This window comes from Sturnus vulgaris, chromosome 1 (assembly GCF_052056855.1).
Source record: "Sturnus vulgaris isolate bStuVul1 chromosome 1, bStuVul1.hap1, whole genome shotgun sequence".
NCBI classification, from domain to species: Eukaryota; Metazoa; Chordata; class Aves; order Passeriformes; family Sturnidae; genus Sturnus; species Sturnus vulgaris.
In genome coordinates this window covers 10,709,276-10,731,066 of record NC_142243.1, presented here as the reverse complement: position 1 = coordinate 10,731,066, position 21,791 = coordinate 10,709,276, and the positions used below count along the sequence as shown (strand labels likewise).

At 39.5% G+C, this 21,791-nt stretch overlaps 1 protein-coding gene across 2 annotated transcripts in view; it reads left to right on the top strand.

The window, feature by feature from the left end:
* The window catches only part of ADARB2 (adenosine deaminase RNA specific B2 (inactive)), a 302,737-nt gene that overhangs the window by 148,607 nt on the left and 132,339 nt on the right, over nucleotides 1-21,791 (top strand). The window lies entirely within an intron of this gene.

Here is a 21,791-nt window from a genome sequence, read left to right as displayed (position 1 = left end):
TCCTGGAATCTTTCCTTCCTGGAATCCTTCCTTCCATAGAAAAAATGGCACATTTCTAAGGAGTCAGAGAAAAATAAATTCTACCTGCTACTCAACAGTTTGAGGATATGGCATTGAGAAAGTGGCCCATGTCACCACTGGAAAATAGACTGGAAAACTTGTCACCACAAGAAATAAATTACTAGAGCTGATAGTGTATGAAATTTTATGCATTTGTGACGGGCTCTGTCTCAGCTAATGCCAGGCATGGGGTCTGAAGAACTTCTTTCTGCAGTGAAATGATAAGGGAGACAGACACTTCCAGAGGGAGTCTGCCCTGTCCTGAGCCAGAGGTATTCAAGGCAATTAGCTTAAACATTGACCTTTCAGGTGGATAAGGCTAGATAAAACAGTAGGGTAGGATTTCAAAAATAGACACTGAACAGTATGGAAAAGAAATGGATAGAGATGGCATGTACACTGAAAAATCCTGCTTACAAATATATCTGTGTTGGAACCAGTGCTAAATATGAGAGCTTGCCTTCATAAATGTAATGTCTCGCATTAGCTGCATCTCATATTTATCCTTCTCATATCCTTTTATGACAAAATAAAAGTATTTTTAACAGGTCTGTCCATACAAAATATTTCTCTTTCCTAAATAACACAGCAAAATGTCTTTTTCATTTAAAAAAAAAATCAACTTGGGTTTTTTTGGGGGGGAGAAACAAAAAAAAAAGCTTTGTCTCTGTTTCATGCTGGCTGGCAGGAATTTTTATACCTTGGCTTTTTATTTTATCCTGAAACTCATATTGCTATCAAGGGCACGCTCTGTACTGCAGTCAGTGTCTATAAAAGCAATTAAATCCCTCCTGGGTGTCAAAAAGTAACCTGGCTGTCAGCACTGTATGTGCAGACAATCCCACATCAGTCAGTGATATCAGAGATGTGACCAAGAGAACAAGGTAAGAGAAATGAATGTAAGAGGTTGACAGTTGAACCCATGTAGGTACCTTAAATTTGTAGCTAGCCAAAGGAATGGATATTTGGATAGAGCTTTTGAGGGGGAGGATAGAGGGTCTGGGTGTTTTCACATGCCTGGGATTTAGCTGGTGTGAGGCAAGAAGAGAGATGAGTAGTGCTGGGCCAATCTATTCCACCAGGTTCCCCTCTGCAGAGCTGAGTGTGTAAGCATGGAAGAGGCTTCCCCTGTGCCTCTGTCCTTTATAGATCCAGGGATAAATGGAGACAGTCACAGAAAACAGGTATGGGTCAGAGTCTGTAAGTGTCCATTAGCTGGCTGCAGATGAGGATAAACCATCCTCGATGTTTCTGGGTAAGTGTGATGGACTGCCAGGATGTCTTGTCAGTCTGCCCTGGAGACCCTTCCCTGTGTTTCAGCTTCCTCCCTGAAAATGCTCAGTTGAGTCAATCTTTGATACAAGAAACTAGTTAAGGTGAGTGTCGTCAGATCACTGAGCTGGAAAAGCGCAGCAAACCCTCTTGCCTGCTGAATGAGCATTAGGCTCAGCCAGAGCTTTTGCTGAAAACTGCATCACTTGAATGTTGAGCTACTGTATTAATTAATTGGGTATGCAAGTCAGTGCTTTCCAGACACTAAATCAACTTCATAACAGGTTATTCATGAATAATTTCAACCTGGTTTTCCATTATTAATAATTATTTGTACAATAATATGACATCAAAAGCCCTAATAAATGTAAGGTTTTATTGTGCTGGACACTCTACAAACAACATAATAAGGGACAAGCTGATAAGTCTTTTTAGTGGGCTGAATGAATTGATCAGCATTACCTGGAAAGACTCTCTAAACATAATAGGATTTCACTGTAGAACTGTCTCAGAGTGAAGGGTCCCAACCCTATTTCCAGAGGAACCACAGGCCTTTCCAAGCTACCCAGAAATACCTAAAAGAGGGTCAGGACAACATGACACTGCCATGGGGGGGAAAGGCAGCTTTTGGTAAAATGGGAGGCATGAGATCCCTAAGCTGTCAGGTGTGGGTGCAAGGATGACTTCCAGTCACAGACTGGAAGGTTGGAATGCAGCATAAGGAAGATATTTGGCAACAGAAGCCTTACAGTTGCTAGTGATATCTTCCTCTTCTTCCATATAAATTTTTTTCTCATCTTGTTCATAAACTGCACTGAACCCAAGACAACTTCCCTGAAAGTTTAGTGTTGCCTAATTTCGTTTATCCCCATAGAAAGCTTTGATTTTACTCAGATGATGGTTTTATGCACATGATGCTGTCTTACAGCCAAACTTTAAAAAAACAGAAGTAAACATGACTTTCTCTAGAGCCTAGAGCTAACTGCCTAACAAATGTCATCTGTAACACATATTTCATCTAGTGAGAGGAAAGGCCAGTGATCTGGGTAGCTGATGGGTGATCAGATCAGAAAAAACAACAAACCCATCCCTGAGACTCACATTACTACTGTAGAAATGTAGCCAAAGTATTATATTTGAAGAAGAGAATTTAAAAAGACATTTTCAGTGAGGTGACTGGACTAACAGAATGGTGTGAAGTGCCTTGGCTTGGTAGACTGACCTTGAACCCAAACCTACTGTCTTAGTTTCATTACATGCCATGGTGATTTGTTTTTTGTGGTTTGGTTTGGGGTTTTTTTACATAAATATCTTACTCTGATATTCCTTGTACCTTATTACAGAGGAAGGACCAAAACTAATCCTTTCTAATCCTGGTAAATTTCACAGCATCTTTTCTCTAAAAATACTATAATACTGTAAGCTTTAAAAATAATTTGCATTTTTCAACCATTTTAGGGAGCCTATATTAGGGGAAAAAAAAAGGAAAGAAAAAGGATTGTTTTTGACAGCCGTACCATCCTAACATATTAAAAACATATTGCCTGAGAAGTGATGGTTATAAATAGCTGGCATTGTAGCTCAATACATTAGTGTGCTACTCTTTGATTCCTCTGTAATTATAGAATGAAAGCTTCAATCCCTGCATTGGGTGAGCACTTAAAATTACAGCTGAGGTTGTAAATTGCTGGTCCTCAATGTCCTAGTCAGACAGATTGCTTTCAGTTCATAAAGAGAAATTCAGTGTTGTGTCAAAGGCAGATTTCCCAGTGAGCTTATTGTCTTCTGTTTAAAACTAGTAAGTGAACTAAAGGAAACGCTAGAACATTTTACAGTGTACCGACATAAGCAAGAATTCTTATTTTCAAAAACAAGCAGCACCTGTGTTACCTCAAAATGTTCACATTGTTGGTATTGATTTTCGTTTTACACATCCCCAGGAACAAAACATACCAGATAATAGATTGTTTTTATTAGTTTCACTGGATGCTGTATCAGTAATGGGTTTAACTCTTTTGTGAAGGTAACACGTTGGGCCTTTTGAACCTGTGGATGGACATTTGATTCAAAGTGCCATTCTGTCAGTAGGAATCCTAATAAGCACAACCCCCCTTCCCAGGAAACACTGCAGTGAATTCTCATTCTCACAAGTCTCGTCTTCTAATAAAAGACTATCTTCTTAGGATAGTTTCTGAAACAAAATGAAGCTAGGTGTTAGGCCCAGAGGTTAATTTCACCTTTTCAAAACACTGCAAAGTTGTCAGAATGAAATCCTTTTCCCATTGTTTGAGGCAATGTCTGACAATAATGTAACTACAGGCTGAGAAAAGTCATATGTGTTCTGTGTCCACTCAAGATCTGTGTATTGATACAAAAGTTTACTGTCTTAAATCAATATGTAGGTAGCTACCTAATACATAACTGAGTAAATTCAATGGGCAACTTCCCATGGAACATCGTGGATTTTCACATTAGGGTGAATATGAGATCAGCAGCACCCAAATGCCAGAGGATGTGGCCAAGGTGACCCTGTCAACATTGGATGCTCTGTCTGTAGCTCTTGGAAAGGTGATCACAAACCCAAGCCTGTGCTCCTCTGCCTTGAGGGTACACAGGCTTGAAATCATCATGGAAGGCAAATGTGCTCTGGAAGTATTTGCTGGGAAAAAAAGTATTTCCACTTTGTTTTAATAATGATTTTTTTCTCAGCAAAAAGGTAAAGAATTAACTGGGTAATGAGATGAGCTGGTTCAGGAACAACTAAGTTGGTGTTGAAATGACATTTGTGCAGCTACAGGAGGAAACATATTTAAAAATTCTTAAAATACACAGGAAAACATAAGTGCCTGTGGAGCTTTCCTATGAAAATAGAAAGTTCCTTGGGAATTCTTGGCCAATATGCCAGGGACTAAGTAGTCAGACATCTGATTTATGAAAAAATCTACCAGATTAGGTTAGATGGAAGCTCAGCTAAGGACACATACTTTCAGAATGCCTGGTAATTTTCATTGTCTTGTAATATGAAGCTTATGTGCAAGAAGCAGTAGTTACTAAGGTCAGTCAGTATCTTGAATCTTTCACCAGAATTACGGAAAAAATATATATGACTGTAAGGTTAATGCAAAACATAATCTGAAAAGATGAAAAACTCACTTGAGAAGCTGAGGAGGTTTTAGATAGAATTTTAAATTTGTGGGATGATGCCTTTTAACAGGAATGAGAGGGAAACTTATTTTAACAGGAATGAGCAGGAAAACTGGGGGTTGAAAATGGCCAATCTGTTGAGAGATCATTTCAGCCATGAAGAAGCTAAGCATCAGTTCAGATCCTGTGAAGAATAACCTTGTAGTGTATGCTGTACACTCTATCCACAGCTGAGGCCAGATGGGCAGCTGTGTCAAAAACATCCATGCCAATAAACACAGAAATTTGCTTCTTTAGTCTTCACATTGAGATGCTTGTGGACAAATGCCACACTGAGAGAGATAATAATCAGGACATGTATGACCTGTAAGGTGCCTGATTTCATACAGCTGCAATGGTGAGAACAGGGCTTGGTGAGTTGATTTTCAGTTGCTTTGATGGAGAAGGTCTCTCTTCTTTTTATGCAAGCATTTTCTGTGGTATGTGGAAATGAAACAATATTGTTCATCTGGATAACCTTTCACATGAAAGGTCTTGTGATATTTTAATATTTGTCTGTCAGAGTCAAAGGATCACAGCATTATTCTAGATGTAGGTGGCTGCTTGCAGTTTGAAGCACGTCTTTTTACCTATAAAAACTTAAGTCGGGAATAAACCCTAATCCTTTTAAAATAAATACATATTGGCTTTAAACGTATTAAAATAGGCTTGGGAGCTTATTTCTTTTGCTCTTAGATTGAATTGTTTTTTGCAGTGTGCTCCTAACCTCATTGTTCTATTAATCTGGTTTTGTTGGAAGAAGCAGAGCTAAAGCTGCTGCCTTTCTATACGGAAATCTACATTTGCAGGAGGAAAAAGGCATCTTTTCTCTAGATCAGGATTTGTGTAAAAATGGAAGGAAAATGGGAAACCTGTAGTTATTCCACAATATTCTGAAAGAGCAAACAATTATTTGATTTAATTCCAGGCTGTTGGGATTTCAGTATACACGTCTTCAAGCTGGGCAAAAGAATTCTTACTGTTAAGGTAACAGGACTAATACTGTTTCTGAGAGCAGTGATTTTGAATTTGCTTTGAATTTAAAGACAAGAGGTTGCTGGGGAAAGGAAGGAAACAGCTGAATATTTTATTTTGTTGTTAATACAAGAAAAATATCCACTTTATTGCAGAATGTCTTACGGAGTAGGTGAGTGAGATGAAAATAATGATATCTGCCCCCAAGATGAGTGATATTTTATGTGTTAAAAATACCTACTTTTGATGATAAAGAGCATGAGTTAATCACTCCATATGGCTAAGCTGGAGTTTGTATTTAAAACACACACCCCAAATTAATGGAATCTTAGCAGAGAATAATTTAGATTTGAAGGGATTTCTGGAGGTCATCCTGTGCAAGCTCCTGCTCATGTTGCTCAGAGCCTTGTCCTGTCAAGTTCTGAAAATCTCCAGTGACAATGCTTCCACCGTGGTTCTGTTTTGTTTTTCTCTTTGTATGGGGTCAGGAATGCTGTAACTTAGAGCCTTTTCTGTCCATAATTCCCTCTTCTCTTTACTTAACCAGTATTTTTCATCCCCTAAATAATGTGTAATTCGGCATTCTTTGCAATCTTGCAATCATTTTCATTATTCTTCTCTGAACCTGCTTGAGATATCATCCATGTTACACCAGAGGTTACTGAATCTGCCTGGCACTGGTTGTACCATATCAAATACCACACCCTGCAACCCTCCCATTCAGTGTTTGTGAATTATCCCTGTGAATTATCCCTAATTCTTTAACCCTTACTAGTTAGAAGCATCACATACCAATGGCTTACACCAAGTGTTTTCTTGACTCAAAGTTTCTTAGGACAGAATCTCCTATCCTGTTAGCAGAGTTCCTTGTTTCTCCATGTTACATTTGAGCAACTTCATCAGCAGAACTGTAGCTATCAACAAATTACCTAAATTCCATTTGCAGTTGGTAGAGAGAAATTAATAATTTCGGGGTGAGGTTCATCTCTTAATAAACCATTTGTCTTAAGTGGCTGAATGAATCACACACTCCAAATTTCTGTATCTCTCCATCATCTCTATCTCTCATGACTAATGTGTTCCTTTTCCTAAGGAGAATAAGAATATATTCCATTACTTCCTGTAGAATCTTTTTATTTCTTAAATTTAAGTGTGCACGTGTGTACAGATAGGTAGGTGCACATACAGATGTCTTTCTGAGCATGTATGAGTTTGAAAGTGTTGCTATGCCACATTGCTGAATGCAAAGATAAATAGTTATTGTGCTGGAGAGCTCCTGTACAGTTTCCCTGGATTCACCAGCAGTGCAATCTGATGAGATATTATCTGTTTCATACCCACACTTACTGTCCTATGAGCAGCTCAGGCTGATAAGATGCTGAAACAACTGATCCAAAAATATACCATAATCTTTCTCTGCCTTCTCTGCCATTTTTTTCCTTTTTTTTTTTAATGACCTTTAGCTAAGCATTTATTAGTTCATTTTTCAACTTATGTAAAAAAAGAGTAGAGAAAGAATAACATTATTTTTAATCCAGATCCTCTAATTTTTGAGAAATTAAGTTTATCTTCCATTATCACTCTTCAGTTCTGCACATCTCTTCAGTTTGGTTAATTAGATCTCTGTAATTAAGCAGCATGCAGAATGAGCATTGGAATATTTGAATGAACACACGGAAAGAAAATGCCTTTACTTTTGTCAGAAACCACCAAAGTTTCTCTTGCACAGTTCCAGTTCCAAACAGTGGGAAGAAATACCCCCCAGTAACTAATTTACTATACAGTTGATTTAATCTATTAGTCCCTATGAGGACCAGTCCTGCTTTTCCTAATGATTTGTTCTTACTAATGAATTTTTGGACCCTTTTAATGCAGAGAAGTGTTGATTATAAAATTACATATAGAATAAATATAAATGTGGGAAAAAATCTAAATTGAAATAAAATTCAGTGTAACTGCATGATCAGATTTTATGAGGAAAATGGTAGTCATTCATTCCTTAACTATTCGTGTTTATCAATCAAAAATATAATGGTGCAGCTCACAGAAAATACCTGAAAACTTAAAAAAACCCAACTATTTCTCTTGGAAAACAAAGGGGAATTAGGGGAAAGGAGACATGACACTATGTGAAGCTGTAATCTTCAGTGGAATTTTCACTTACATCCTTAACATTTTATTGCTGTTAGGTGGTTTATGCCTAGAAGCAGTTGGGTACAAGGGGCTTGATTTGCTCATGAGATTTATTTACATGAAATCTGGGGTGTAGATGCACTCTGGTGTTGTTATGGAGAGTTGCAAAGAGTCACAGGTATCTACTAAGGACATAACAGTGAATCTCAAAAGGCACTGATGCCTTACTGTGCCTTCCAACCTAAGGCTAGCTAAGGTGTTGTGTAATGGTAGCATGTGAAGGAAAGAAAATGGAAAAAGAATTTTAAATCCTTGTTAATCTGAACATGGTCCTGGCTGCTGCTTTAGAAATGCTCTGAGTTCTGCTTTGCCATTACAAGAAGCTGTGTCAGTAGTACCCAAATGTGGCACCTCACAGATCCTGGTTTTGAGAACATGGAGTCATCCAGCAGCACTAGATTTGGTGCTTCTCATAATCCTCAATTTTAAATTCTTAATTTCTCCTGTCAACAACAAGCTTTAGACAGGCTCACAGACAGCATCCTCTTGGCATGGGAACTGGGAATCACCAGCTTTGATGTTTGCTGCTTTAGCAAGTGCTGACAGGCTGGAGGGGACAGGAGGCCAAGGAGCTCCTCTGCTCCATCCCTGTCTCCAGCCCCCATACAGCCACAGATTGCACAGCCACATCCTCCTGCCCACACTGGACCTGTACCCACTGTCATACTGCGTTTTACACTCTCAGCTTTCCTCAAGAAAAAGGCCTGAATGTCATCAGAAACCTCAGTCTGACTTCACTTTTTCTGTGGACATAAGATTTTTTTATTATTATTTTTATTTCTATCAATCTTTTATTACTACTGTTTTTTAGGATACATTAGGACTATGAGAATTTTGAAAGGAAAATCTAGTTGGTGAGGCATGATTTCCAGGAAAATATCATACCTAGAAATCCAACTTTTTATTGTGGCACGTGCTCATGAAACCTGCAAGAGGTGCTGCCTTATCCTCTTTGTGGCAAAACTGAGAAGATCGAATTTTCTCTTGTATAAGGAAAGATTAAACAGGGGAAGGTTCAGTGTCTCTTGAAAACCTCAGGCAAACCTTTTCTCTTCACTCTCCCTCAAGTTTTTTCCCTTGACTTTACATCTTACCCAGCTGCCTGCTTGCACTGCCATGATGCAAGAGCACTTCTAAAGCCACGTCCCTCTAACTTCCAGGAGGTGTTGTTTCACCTTCAGGGGTCAGAATAAAGAGAAAGGAGAAAGGATCGATATATTTAAAACTTCTCATGGATTGAAGCCCTGGAGCTACACTGCTACTGTAAATAAGTGATAACAGAAAGTCTATGTGACTTTACCCACTTTCACAGAGCACACATGACATCGTTAGAAGATAAATGGACATGAAGGTTTCTGTGGAGTATCAATTAAATAAAGAGAAGGTCAAACCAAAAAATACTTCCTCCTTTTCATAATGAACTTCCATTTCATAAAATACTAAGTCAATAAATTAGATTGAAACTCTTTGGTCTTCTTGTAATTATGTATTACAGATTATCCCATCTATTAATTATCCAGGAAGAGATCCAGTAATATAATAATCAGAACTGAATTATGTTCTTTGGGAGCTGAGTCCCAGTCTTATAAATGAATTCTTTTCCTGAAATTCTATTTTTTCGCTATTACTGATATATGGATTCAGATCAGCCCTCTGGGAGTGAGGATTGTTATATTTTTAAGAGGCAAAGGAAAGGAAAACCTAAACCATTAATGAAGTGTATTCCTTTATTCCAGTTTAAGTACCTTATACATGAAATGCTTCACTTAAACACAAATGTTCTATTTTAAATAATTCTCTATGATTGCGTTTTATAACTTGGATGCAATTTCCTTATGGTTATGCTACAATACCTTTTTTTTTACTTGCAATAAACTGAGGAAGGACAAGTAGCCTCATTAAAAAATACAACCCCAGGAAGGTAAAATGAAGGCATTGTGAGCAATTTCCTTAACAGCTCTTCAGATTGTCCCACTATGGTGAGATAAAATATTAATACAATGAATATAGGGGTTTGCTCCAGCTATCAACAGGAGCTTAACTTTTCATCAAAAGCCTGAGTTTAGCTGGATCCCTGTGACCTAGAATCCACCATGTCTTTTATTTACTAATAAATATGGGTAAGGATTGTTGCTATTTTATTGTTTCAGAATGACAATGGCTTTTTCATTTGCAAACCTAGAAGAGTAATCAAATATTATAGCCACTAGCAATACCAGTCACAGCAAATTAGCATTGTATTTCCTCATCAATGACCTAGTCCTTAAAATATTCCAAATTAACATTTTAAATGCATTTCATTGCTGTTTTTTAAAGTAATATCTAATGAATAAATTCCTGCCAGGTGGTGTCTGATATGCAGCTGGCAAAAAAAATATGGAAGCAGCTGCACTTTAACAAGTAGCCTTCTTTTCACCTGCTAACAAGCATCTGTCAGCTGGCTGTATGGATAAGCAGGACGTGAATTTGCTTGCAAATAAATTGTGAAAATCATGTGGTGCAGCTCTTCCCTCTACAGGATAAAAAAGAAGGGGAAGGACCCCTTCAGGAAATTATTTCAAGAAGTGTTTCAACTTGGATATAAACTAAATTCGTGCTAACCTAGAACTGCTACAGCCTCTCTAATAAGTGGACACCATTTATGTCAAAGCCTTTAAAAGACAGAGGCCATTGGAGAATTTAGAAAAAAGGGGGAAGGGGAAAATACAGATAACACAGGTTTTTTTGAGGAGAACTAAGTGCTGTGGTTTAGGCAAAAGTTATAGATGCAAAAATGGGATTGTTCTTAATCATTGCAAAAGCAAAAAATCTTAGGTAGAGGAAAATTTATTTGGTCCTTCCTGGAGACCATCTCAAAGCTTATTCCAGATGGCACATTTTAAGATCTAAAAAATATTACTTCTGAATAGATTAGAAATTTTCCCGAAATTATTCAAGGTTCCATGTTTAAACACTATTATAAGGTTACTGTGGCCCAAACACAGATCACCTGCTGTGTCAGTGTAATCACCAACCTTTCCCTCTCCTGAGCCTCTGATGAGAAACAAACCTGAGTGCCATTTGCCTTCTGGCTGCTAGATTAGTTGGGGAATCAAATGTACTCCTAGAAACTGGTTCAGGTGCTGCCCTGAGTCCCCAGACTTTTGTACACTTTGAGTGGATGGAAGAAATGACTGGAGTGAGGATTCTGGTCTTCAAAGGCTTTGTTTGTGATTTAGCCTGAATGCTGAAGAGAACCCAGAAACTTAGTGTCCACAGGAGGAGAGATCCAAGTCCTTCCTGCTTTTTGTTACCTAACCAAAATCTGGGGAACATCAACTGCAAGTGTGTACATCTAGGGAATCACCATGTGAGATAAAAAGCAGGGGCTGCTGATACAGACTGCAGGCAACAGCACTAAGTAAGTCACGTCAACTCTCCCTGTTCTCCATCCCCAAAAATGCCAACATGCAGTCAGTCACCACTGGCATCAGTCTCCTCCCCAAACCCCACAGGGAGCCGGCCCAGCCCTGGCTCCCAAGTGCTCCAGGAACAAATGGCATTTTTTCAGTGATTCCAGCAGTCTCAGGGCTGCCAAACCTCTCACAGCCTGATCTTGGGCAGGGGAGATAGTACCAGGCTGTTGAACTAACAAAACCTGTGCCATGGAGAACATGTATAAAACAAGAATAAAACAGAAGAGAAAAGCAGCTGAAGCACAGCTTCCTTAGTAATTTTCAAGTGTGATAAAGGATTGGGAAAATCTGGCTGTGCTTTCCCTATGGCTGGTGCCCCCTCTTCTATCCTGGCACCACTCTCTGCCTCCTGCAGCCCATTTCATTTTTGTACCATCACTCCAGACAACCTATTAATGAAGTTATGATTAAAAAGCATGACAGCAGGTTTCCAGCACTTGGTGGTGCTCCAGTGGGAAGCTTTCTGCCTAGGCACAAAATACTTCTATTACAACTTAGGAAAATACAATCCCATCACAAATACTGAAGCAATCCCTGCGAGTCACTGCTGAGTAGTATCATCATTAATTGCAAGGAATGTTGCAAAAGCTCATGGCTAGTTGAGGGAAAAGCAGTTATATTCAGTTTTTATTTTACTTAAGGAGCTTTTCTTTCAGCAGATAATGATCAGCTCTGCAAAGATAAAATGCTGTCTGGGTTATTGACAAAAGACAGATTTGAAGTCAAAATCCAGTATAAGCTTTCTTGTCTTTTTGCATAATAAAATATTCTGTGTCTTCTTCCTTCATGGCAAGCTGCTAGTCAACAAAACAGATGATAATAAAAATATTTACCCTAATAAATAGGAAAAATAGCTAAAATGTCCATGTATTCTCACTAACCATGCAACTTTCTTTCTCATGATAAATTATATTCAAGCAAAAGTAAATATCAGGTCTTGAAGGTTACTTTAAATAAATAGGTAATTTAAATGCAACAGTAACTTCCTCATTGCTCAGTGTTTATTTTTAAAAGGACCGCTTATCAGGAGATGAACAAACTCTTTTCTTTCAGAACATCTGAGGGCACAGATCAAGGTCACTAACTTTTAATAATCTGATTCAAAGTCTGTCCAGCCTTTTCTAAATCTAACCTAAACCAAAGATTCCCTAGAAATTATTTCTCTTTTAGGGGGAAAATCAACTGAGTTCAAGAAGCTGGAAAGTGTAGATTTTCACTTCCACAATAAAAACTTTTCTAGTCTGCATCCATGGTTGAATGGTCACCTGGTTGAATGGTTGCATGGTTTAATATTCAAAATTCAGGTAGATAATGATGGAGATCTAGAAGAGGTTTTGATAGACTTATGATTCTTACACAAATTCCATCATCCATAGTTTCAAGCTATTTTCTACTAATAGTGGGAAGGGCAGCCTTCAACAGGACATATAATTTCTCTCAGGCTTACATAGGCTGTAATTACTATGGTTTGAATCCTAACTGCTTACCCAGGGCAGGACAGGATTTTATTCTCTTGTATTAAACAATACTTTATATAGACATAAATCAATATACAAATGTACACGCACACACACACACAGAGCATCATGTAACTTCTTATGTGGGAACCCAGGCAGTTTTCCCATTGGTTGAGCAGACTAACATATTCATCCATCATCTTTTGAAACATCTTGTTAAAACCATTGTGGAAATGAAGTAGCAGAAGTCTTTGTAGAAATGATGTTGAATGTAGAAACGGAGGCACCAGTCTGAGCTAAGTCTCCATTCTCCAGCCAGGGGAAGCCTTTTTCCTTTATCTCATTCTTCCTTTGTCTTTTTTTCTTTTTTTTTTTTTTTTTAATTAGAAACAGATCTGTGTTCAGTAGTACAGTATATTTACTATTCAGATAGTCATTTGCAATCACTTACCAGCTCAAGCAGCTCAGCAAGCTATAGGCATAGTTTATCTGAAGCTTATTAGCAAAACATAGTGCTACTGTAAAACATAGATACTCTGATAAGGCTTTGCAGGATTTTTTTAGCTCTCCCAGGTACATTTTTTTTTTAGCTCTCCCAGTCTCAGAGTCATCAGAGCTGAGCAGGAGGCAGGAGAGGAGAGCCATCCTTTGGTTGGGAGAGGAGCAGGGAAGGCTTCATCCTTTGCAGTGGCACTTTGCAGTGTCCCTCGAGACAGATGGAAACAAAGTTCAGGTAAAGCCTCGCAGGTTAAAGTTGGCCTTACCAGCCTCAGTCTTGCACTGGCAGGGTTCTCCCCCCAGTATTTCAGCATTAGAGAACAAGCAAGGTGAAGGATCATCCTCTCAGGTGGAGCAGGATCCTGCAGGGACCAGCTGGTATTTGCAGCACACACTCCTTTGACCCAGCAACATCATCTTACAGGAGTGCAGCACTTGGGTCATGCTTGGCCTTTTCTCATGGTTAAGACTTCAGAGGTAACATTAAATTTTCATCAGACACTTCAAGACAGTGCCGTTTGTACCTTAACAAGTGTGAATTACCATATCCATGGCAGGTCACATTCTTTGGGGTCATTTGCAAAGGGAAATGGGAGCTTGTTTTCCAATGCAAGTTCACTTTGGCTTTTGTTTTACCAGATATTCCAGAATCCAGAGGTTTCCTGGGTTGATTTGTTTAGAGATGGTATTATCAATGGCTCAGGTTATGCACCACTTGCTTGTTGTTATTTTAGTTGTTATTTCCATTGTGGGAGACTGCCATTCTCCACACAGCCTGTGGATGATAGCAGCTTTTTTATCTGAGGCTGTGCCCTCCTCACTCTACCCTTCCTCTTTTTAAGCTTTTTAAGCTCAGTAAAAACAGACTTTAAACCCCACAGTTTGAACATTACTTATGTTACCAACAGAAGCTTCATTATTATTTATGAACTTATAACTCTACAACTTCACCTCAGATAATAATTCAACATCTTAGATAGGTTTTCTAATGCTGTTTTTATATAATTTATTGCAGTCTTGGTATTATTTTACTATTAAAGTATAATATTACTCCCTACTTTGATTATAATGATTTATATTTCTGTTTTTAAAGGTGCCTGTCTGAGCAAGACTTGGAAAGACATGAGTAGAGGAACAAAATGTTTTATAGTTTCATATTACTATCAGGAGTTTACCCCATGGAAAATCAGTAGACTTTCCTTTAAGAAGATTTTCTGGTTAATTATTTGCAAGACTTCTGTTGATGTAGCCAATTTTTATTCCCCTGGCGTTCCAAAAGATGAAATAAGAATTAGCACATGTCATTTCAACTCTTTTGAAGGAATTCACAACTCCTTCAAGCTTTTGTCTGCTACAGATTACTTATGTGCCCAGGTGGGAGATTATCACTCAAGTTTCGTGCCAGAGGAAGTTTCTCACTCTTTGCTGAGTTAAGAACAGGTTGGATGGCTGGCCTCAGAGAGGGGTGGTGAACAGTGCTGCATCCAGCTGGGGGTCAGTCACCAGTGGTGTCCCCCCGGGTCTGTGCTGGGGCCCGTCCTGTTCAATGTTTTTATTGATGACATGGATGAGGGTATTGAGTCTTTCATCAGTAAATTTGCAGATGACACTGAGCTGGGAGCGTGTGTCGATCTGCTGGAAGGTAGGAGGGCTCTGCAGAGAGACCTGGAATGGTTGCATGGATGGGCAGAGTCCAATGGGATGAAGTTTAATAAGTCCAAGTCCTGCATTTTGGCCACAGTAACCCCCTGCAGTGCTATAGGCTGGGGACGGTGTGGCTGGACAGTGCCCAGGCAGAAAGGGACCTGGGGATACTGGTCAGCAGCTGACTGAACATGAGCCAGCAGTGTGCCCTGGTGGCCAAGAAGGCCAGGACATCCTGGCCTGTGTCAGGAATGGTGTGGCCAGCAGAAGCAGGGAGGTCATTCTTCCCCTGTACTCAGCACTGGTGAGGTCACACCTTGAGTGCTGTGTCCAGTTCTGTCCCCTCATTTTAGGAAGGATGTTGAGATATTTGAACATGTCCAGAGGAGGCAACAAGGCTGGTGAGGGGCTTGGAACACAAACCCTGTGAGGAATGGCTGAGGGAGCTGGGGTTGTTTAGCCTGGAGAAAAGGAGACTCAGGGGTGACCTTATCAGTCTCTACAGCTCCCTGAAAGGTGTTTGTAGTCAGGTGGGGTTGGTCTCTTTCTCCAGGCAGCACTGACAGAATGAGAGGACACAGTCTTAGGCTGCACCAAGGGAAATACAGGTCGCATGTTAGGAAAAAGGTTTTTACGAAATGAGTGATCAAGTACTGGAATTGTCTGCCCAGAGGGGTGGTGGAGTCACCATCCCTGTATGTGTTTAAAAAAAGACTGGATACTCGGTGCCATGGTTTAGTTGAAGTGTTAGGGCACGGGTTGGACTTGATGATCTTGGAGGACTCTCCCAACGTAGTGATTGTGAGATTCTGTAGGTGACATACAGAACTCCTGCCCTTCATCTCCAGGCCTGGCTCAGAAGTGGGGCACGGCAGGTTAGGATGAGTCCCACATACCCTACACAGTCTGACTGGCCTTGGCAGGGAGCCCTGCTTCAGCTAATGGCCTCTGAGCTGCACAGAAACTGCACACAGGGGTTGGTGAGTTCATGCTACCTACACTCTGCAGTTTGTCCATGTCAAAAGCTGAATGGTGGTACATCATTTTACCCCAATTTTTCAGTCTGAGCATTCAGACTGCTACCAACCTTCCTTTGTGCCTTGTGTGATTGTATTCAGCAGTATGTTCTTTCCTCTGTCTGCAGTTAAGGATTTGTGGCAGCTGCTGGAGAAGTAGTGCTTCAGCATGAGCTTTTTTTTGCAACCTGTCCAGCAAGGCACCTCTAGTCTGTCAGAAAATGTGTGTTTGTGTTCAGAAAAGTGCATCCACCATTTCTGGTTGTTTTCGACATGAGAAGTTCTGCTGAAACATTTCAGGAGGATCTTCTCATCTGCTGTGTCAGTGGAACAGTTTCTTTTTCTGTCAAGGTTCTGGCAATGATACAATAAATATCCAGGCCCAGATGGGACAGAAAGATGTGGATGGGAGATGTCTGTGAAATCAGCAGGACCATCTCTTTGGGCATAACTCCTGTCAGTGCCATGTCTGGAGGAGTTGCTGCTCCTTGTCAGGAGGACATGGTCCAGTACTTCCTCTGAAGGCAAAGAGAGAGAATGATGTCCTGCATAAAAAGAACTGCTCTGATATTGAGTCAGACCACTAAGTTGTTTCAAGATTTCTTGTGTTTTTTCTCTCATGGAAGGAAACACCCACAGAAATCAAATGAAAAAAGAATGAACTTACAGGACATAGTGTCTAGGGCTCTCAGAAGTTTCTGTCACTGCTCCATGTGATACCACCATGTAAGATCTGGTTAGAGATATATCCAGTTAATTAATAACCCCTTCAGCTTCTTAATCATACAAATAACAATTCTCTCTGCTGCACGTGGAAGGCAAATTAAATTTTCACCATCCACATCTCTGAGATCCAAGTCTTCCACAATTTGTAATGCACATTTCTTTTCTTAATTACATAGTGGGTTTTGAAAATGAGCCCAATCACTTTTTGCAATCTAGGCCACCTGGAAGCTTTCCTACTGGAGTTTCTGCTCCGTAGAGTTTGCCAGAGTGCCTCAAAATGTCCTGCTAGTGACCCAGATGACTTCTGACCTGTAACATGATGAGCACCTCCTGCCATTTGCCCTACTTAGCAATGGAAGGGAAGGGAAGGCAAGGCACTTTCTTCAGTGATGGGAGGGAAGTAAAGGCACTTTCCTCAGCTGTGGCAAAACTACACTGATCAGAACTCAAGGATAAATGAGACAGAAGTCCAAAACACACACTCACCATCATCACCTCAACTGCTGTTTAGGTTAAGACGCTTCTTCAAATTCAGAGACAGAGGTTATGAATGTAAATGAGGATTTATTATCTGACATGTCTTATAAAAATAAGAATTGTATAATAACAGTAAATTACAAACCTCTCCTAAATTACCCATCTCATTTTACAGAAGTACTAACTTGCTTTGCATATGCCCTTTTAAGTAACTGGGAAAAAAAACCTACCCATTAAAGCAGTTTATTGTAAGGGATATAATAGGAACCATACTAGGAAAAGCAAATAATATAAACTGTGCACAGAAAGGGAGAGATGGCATTTTACATCCTTCTGAATTTCTGGAAACACAGGGAGTCTCTCCCCTACACATTGGGAAAAAGTGATGTATGGGATTGATGTTATTAACTGGTATATAACAAATGGAACCAGGTAACAAGGATACAGACTCATGCTTGTCTGCTAGACTTGACAGTTTGTGTGTAGCAGTGATTCAACTGACACCACCAAGTAATCTTAAAAACCAGGCTGTCACACCATGTAGAGAGAAGTTTTATTCTTTAAAGCCCTGCATAGATAGATGTATAGATGGAGTATTTGTAATGTCTGCCCTGTTCAGCATTTTGCAGGTTTTGGCCTGTGTTCACAGCAATAAAAAACCTTTTTTTATTTCAGTGCATCATATTTTGTTAACACTATGCATAAAGTATGTCGAATATTGACCCTAAAATACCATGGTTCAATATAGACTGTGCTAGAATACATCTTGTTACAGAAATACCCGATTAGAGACACATTTTGTTTGGAATTTGTATCCCATTTATCTTTTTTAATTTTATTTTTTTCCTTTTTCAGGCAATAAAAGGAGAAAATTGCATCTTAGCACACTGGTATAACAACATTTTATCTTAGAAATAGCCTGGCCTTATTCCAACAACTAGCTTTTACAGGGAGATATTATGATGTTAAATTCAGGTCTCCAGGTGAAAGTGAAAAGAGTGATTTAGTTAAAAGTAGATTGTTAATTTAAAATGGCAGCTAGGAATCTGAGGTTTGTTTAAGTTATGTTTCTCTCCCACCATTCAGCTGCTTTTAAGCCAAAATAGACTTTGCTGTGAGCAGGGAAGGAGTTCTTTTATAATATTGATCTTGCAGTAACAATTGATACAACCCAGACCATTATGTTGTACAGACATATTCAAAACCCAGCAGCTTGCTAATACTGAAAAAGTCTTGCTATTTATTTAAAGCAAGGCTGTTCTCTGAGGTTGTTGTTGGAAGCAGACCACGCTGTGTTCATGTGCAGCAGTAAGGATGGCTCCCTGATTTTGCCAAGCTGATGATGCTATTAATGGCCTGTATCCCATTTTAGCTTTTCCTATTATATATGGGCATGAATTTCATTAATTTCAAACTGCCCCACTGCAGAAAGACCTCAGATCATTTGTTTAGCTGCATGAATTCTCCCCCCAGGGGAAAGATGGGATCCCATGAATCCCATGCCTGCGCAGTGTGAGAAGTCACAGTGAGCTGTCAGCCATCCCTGCTCACTTTTTGTACACAGAGTGTTTCCTTTGAAACAAGAAAGGAAAGAAGTGGTGCCCAAGAAGAACCAGTGGATTTTCCTTCCAATTCAGTTTCTGTCTCCTGGTCCTGAGCAGTACTAGGAGACACAATTGCACCATCCCTCACAAAGTAGCAATCACATGGTTACTACCCCCGCCTGTACCTTGATTTTTGGTAGCACATTCTGTTGTGGAACAATTTTGGGCATTAGGGAGTATTAACATAGTTGAGGTTCAGGAATTTGTTTAGATGCCTATTGGTCCCAAAAGTCCATATCTAACTTATATTCAGGATCCTGTGGCTCATAGTCCTTCCCTGATGGCCAAACCATGTAAAAGTTTATGAGTCTGTGCCACCTTTGCTTCAGCATAGCTGGATCTTCTTCAGCAAAAAATATTTACGATTTGAGATAAAAAAAGAATCCGCTTGTATCCATCACAGCAACATTGATTTTGTAAGTATATAGTCTTAGAAAACTTTCTCCTTCTTTCCTCTCTTCAGAGAGCCATACTCCACCAGCAGTATCTGGTTTACTGTTGGAGCTCAGTTCAGTAAGATTTTGACTGTGCATTAGCAACAGTGGAACTGTTAGGACTGACACTTCCTTAAAAAGTGATGTGAACTCCAGGTATGGGGCTTGCACTCATTCCATACAAAGACAGATTTTGCCCTGTGTGTGTACTTGTTGGAATTTACAAAGTGTGGTTTTTGTGTGGACAAAACCTGTGTTGGTGAAAAGCTTTGTGAGCCATCCTTGGGAGAATTCATCCAATTTTACTGCATAATAACCCTTTGGAAGTTATGATCATACAAAGGTACATAACATTATGGCCTTCAAGTTTTAATTTAACACAAAAAGTGCAGCTGGGAGTGTTTTTTCATCATGTAAAAAGCAAATGTACATAAATACTCTCAGCGAAAATAAATGTTTTTCCCTTTTTCCCTTCGGAATTTGTTGGTTTTTTTCTTTTTTAAGGTACATCCTAAGCTTAGTTTTACTGACACTTAAATATAGTTTCATAAAAATAGAAATTGAGACTTTTCATTTCTCAGTTTATGCAGAAAAGATCCTTTTCAGATATATAACTTCACTTTTAACATCTGCAATAGCAGACAGCTGAGTAGTTTGTTCATGCGGATACAGAGCATTAAATCTTGAAAATGTATTTATCTAAATATGTAATTAGCTTATTTTCCATTATTTCTCAAATTTCGTGGATGGAGATATGGTGAGGTTAATATAAAGTGTTATGTAAGAAATATGGAGCTGGATGTGGAATGTCTTCTTAAGGAATCTTCTCCTTGAAGGAGTATATTATATAGTCAGTAATAAATCAATATGCTGCAGGGCTACTTGAAGCAGCTGCATTTCCATCCAGGAATATAGAACCTTTTTATTTAAATGAAATAGCTGATTTAAAGGAAGAGTATAAAACTTGAAATGACAGTTAAGTCATCTCATCCCCAGGGGAAATTTAGATGTACCTGGATGCATTAAGTGTTCCAGCACTGATTTTTTACCCCCTCAAAGCCATTGCAATTTAAGATATACAGTCTTGGAAGTCACAAATGAAGTGTTACTTCCCACCAGCATACCTGTCTTGAGAGATGGTAAAAGCCTGTCCACACGGTTGTCAATAACAAATTTCATGTCAGCTCTGATATGCACAGTGTTCCCTTGTGGCTGCTCTTGTAAGAACCTTAAACTTTAACAGTTCAGCTGTTTTCATAAAGACCATAGCAAAACTGCCCAGGCAGGGATGTGGCAGTCCCAAAGAAGCTCATGGAGGTCATAGGAGCAGAATAAGTTTAGGTATCTGCGTGTTACATTCCATATCAGACATCACAGGATCAGCCCCCAAGTTCAGAAATACAGTTTAGGAAATGGGATATCAACATGTACCTTCTTCTGAAGACTGTCATCCATGTCGCACCTGTTAGTAGAAGAGACCAACTGCTACCTTCTGTGGCTTACTTTTCACCTGCCTTTGTCAAATGGTAAATGAGATTTCAAATACCAGCCCTAGGTAGCTTGTTGGTGATCTCTGAAGCAGGAAGAAAAATAAATTACAGTAACACATAAAGCTTCTTCCAAAATAGGTCTCATGCATGTCTCAAAAATAGAGATCATTACTATGAAAGTTGCTGGTGGCTTGTTGTTGTGTCTCGGTGCTGCCAGCCTTCAGGAAATTTATGGGTGTTTCATAAAGGTAAGTGACTTAAGCAGAACAGCTCATATTTCCATAAAAGTATTCATTCCATTCATAAAAGATGCTGGGAACTTTTCCGGATTTATGTTTGCCATAAACTGATGTTAGGTCAAAAGAGATTCTGATTGGTTCAGTGAACTTTATATTTTTCCCTGGCTTTACATGGTTAACAAATCATTGCAGCCAATTCAGCTGGCATTGGTTTGGTCACCAGGACACATGCACCCACTCAAGAAAGGAGAGCCATGAGCAGAGTGAAAACCCACCAGCCACTGCCTAGAGCCTTTCTGGATGGCCATGGCAGTAGAGGCAGGCAGAGCCAGCCTCTGCATCCCTTCTTGCTGGTATGTGTGGCTGCCTTTTGAAACATGCATTCAAATACCACTTCAGGGTGGAGCTGGGAGTGACATTCAGGATAAAACCCCTCCAGAGGTCAGGCTCAAGAGTTATGGATCAATTCTTGTTATTGTACACTCTCCACTCACTTCCCAGGTCTCCCTCCTCTTGCTTGGCCTAAAAGAATGAAGGTGGTGGTGAAGTAGGAAACTGCAGAACTGTGGCAGTTTTGAAAAGAAAATAAAAATCCAACATTGAGTTCCCCCATCATGCACCTGTTTCTGTCTGTGGTACTTTTGACTTTCTATATTGACTGAAAACTGACAGAAGCAAAGGGCATGGTCATTTCCATAGGTGTTATAGTCCTTTTTCACAGCCAGCAGAGATTATAAAAAATCCTAACACACACGGTAACACCAGAATTAATCCCTGCAGGAAGAAAGGGTTTTCAGAAATCTCTGTCACATCAATTTTACACTAAGGCAAACAGAAGCAGACAAGTAAGGAATTTTCAAATAAAGTTTTATTTGTTTGACCCTGATGGAGTCAGTGTATGACACAGGGGAAAAAAATCTGCCCAGACTTGCAATGTCCTATGAAGTTTAAATCAAATGATGCTAAAATTGGATTGCCTTTCAGGTGCCTGGCTTGGTGCTGTCTAGCTTTGGCTTTGATTGTATGCAGAATCAGTCAAATTCTCTCTAAATTGACTCTGATTTTCTG